The following is a 2,417-nucleotide window of genomic DNA, read 5'->3' on the forward strand; positions in this document are numbered from 1 at the left end:
CGTGTAAAAGAGAATAAAAGGGGTGGCGAACACACAACAATTCTGGGTTGTGAGAACTTTAATAATTATCATTTCGCACTCTGAATAGTATTTTGATTATAATTATACATACATCGTTCAGTGAGCACAGAAATTCAGAATTAGTTCAATTTCAATATTTCAATAAGTGAATCACTTATTGAAATATTGAAATTGAACAAGTGATGAACCGATAAGCATTGTGTCCACTAATCTTAACATTCAGTTCAATAAGCCGATGATGAATCATTAATTTTTGTAAGAAACACAAGGAAAAAACGAGAAAAAGAATAATGAAAGAGCATCAACGTCGCTGCCGCGGCGGCGCTAGTAGGAGAAATTGACCCAGCTACCAACGCTGTCCTCAGTAGGGTGAAACAGTGATTGACGCAAGGGTGAGTGGAGCTTAAAATGGTTAAGTTGATGAGGTTATTTCCAAGAGAGATGAAACATCAAACATGGTGTACTTTGGATAGTGACAGGCATCACGCCAATTATTTTTATTGTTTATTTATTCAACAAATCAACGGCAAAGCACGATGAAACTTCATGTCCGTATTTTTTAGAGTTTAATATAGATAAATATAGCTTTCTTTGTTCGCTAGCACATTGTCAACAGGGTGAGGGGTAAGAGACAAAATAGCGTCCATAAAGCCCATGTATTAGCAGAAATTTGAATGATTTATTAAAAACTAACGGAACAGTAATACTAATCAGTTTTTTTACAATTTTCCTTTTCCCATTCTTGATTATTTATGACATATTCAGTTCGCTAGCACATCGTTGTTTTGTGGCGAATATTACTGAGGAGACCCCGTCAGAATACCTCCCTATGGGCCAGTTTGTTCAACATCCTTTAGCATAAAGCTTCATTAGCTAAAGGAGCGTTAACTTCGAAGTGCCTTCAACTGTTTGTGCGCTATCCTTGTCTGACACCCGTACTGCAATGAGTGCAACAGCGCCATTAGATTTTAGAGGCACCACAGTTGAAGGATAGTTGACGATTATTAAAGCTACTTTAACGCTAACGGAGGTTGAACAAACTGCGAGCGACTTTAACAAGAGTCTACCGTAACACTCTTTCCTCTAGATTCAGTTTATATTTCGAATTAACCTTTAGATATATTTTTTCCAATTTGTAAATTATATTGGAACTGACAACGCTTCTTAATATAGAAATAGGAAAATGGACAGCAAGAAACGAGAATGAGGCAACCAAGATAGGGACCACGCATTTCATATCGTTATGCTGTACATCTATCCCACTTTTTCTTCGTTTCATTCATTTAAAAATACGTGTTGCTTGTTTAGATACCGGCAGCTTTCCCACTTTCCACTAAAAACATTTCGTAGCTGACAAAAATCAGTTTTTTTGGCTGTATATATTGTAGATTTTGTATACACATTATATTCAAGTACCACACAAATAATGCGAATGTCAGATAAACTATAGTGATTGAATTCTAGTGTAAAAAATGAGGAGTTCGAAGCTAAATTTCGTGTGAAGGTGTTTCAGTTTAAGAAATACGTATATGTATTTATATACATACTTTTATGATTATTAACTTTTTCAAGTGAAAATAATGAGAAGAAATGCTTCATTCAAGAGTATGACATTTTTGTTATTTCAAATTTTCTAGAATATGTTAGAAGTAAAAATAAGCATGCAGTACATCTTTCGAATTTGAAAATTATTTTTATTAGCATATCGATGTGAAGGATTCGAGGGAATTCCGGGTTCAAAATAGTCAATTGGAAAAATGATTCTGTAATTCCATATGTAAAAATCATTTGCCCTGCTCTTCATTTGGTTTTAGTTTTTAAAATGCCTTCAGAATCAATAATCCGAATGCCTCCAAAATGAAAAAACAAAAATCACTAGACTGGTATTGCAAAACTCGCTGAGAATGAAAAAAAATTGCGCACAATTTCGTACTGAACTTCCATACCATATTTAATCAAAGAAGCGAGAGGGCGTTTCAACGGTTTAGTGTACACGTAATTTCATCTCTCTCCTTCCAACGTATTATACAGTTTGTAAACGCTCCCACCGCTCACTTTTTTACCGCCACTCGATATACCCAGAGGAGCGAGAGGGAGGAATAGATCTGAGTGTTTTTTAGCAAGCATGTGAGGTGGGAGTCAAAAGCTTGTAGCTGTATGAGAGAGCCACCACTCTGTGTGACATCACGCTCATTGTTGGAGGTTTACGTCATTCCCCCCAGTGTAGTTAGTGTGTGCGCGACACGCAAGGCGCACACGCTAAACCTGAAAATCCCTCACTATTACTTGTTTTTTATTCCTCCTTCTGTCCAACTTATTTCGCCTTCCTCTTGTGTCAAATCACTTACTCCTTTCACCTTGTTCTCTCTCTCTCTCTCTCTCTCTCTCTCTCTCTC

The 2,417-nt window shown here is 36.5% G+C and overlaps 1 protein-coding gene across 1 annotated transcript in view; it reads left to right on the forward strand.

The window, feature by feature from the left end:
• Positions 1 to 396: 396 nt before the first annotated feature.
• The window catches only part of LOC107041856, a 355,118-nt gene continuing 353,097 nt past the window's right edge, over positions 397 to 2,417 (forward strand). The window contains exon 1 of the mRNA XM_015262642.2: positions 397 to 413. The gene's annotated coding sequence lies outside the window, so the exon portion shown is untranslated. The remainder of the gene's footprint in view (positions 414 to 2,417) is intronic.

Source organism: Diachasma alloeum, unplaced genomic scaffold (assembly GCF_001412515.2).
Source record: "Diachasma alloeum isolate Michigan unplaced genomic scaffold, Dall2.0 Dall_scaffold_00382, whole genome shotgun sequence".
NCBI classification, from domain to species: domain Eukaryota; kingdom Metazoa; phylum Arthropoda; class Insecta; order Hymenoptera; family Braconidae; genus Diachasma; species Diachasma alloeum.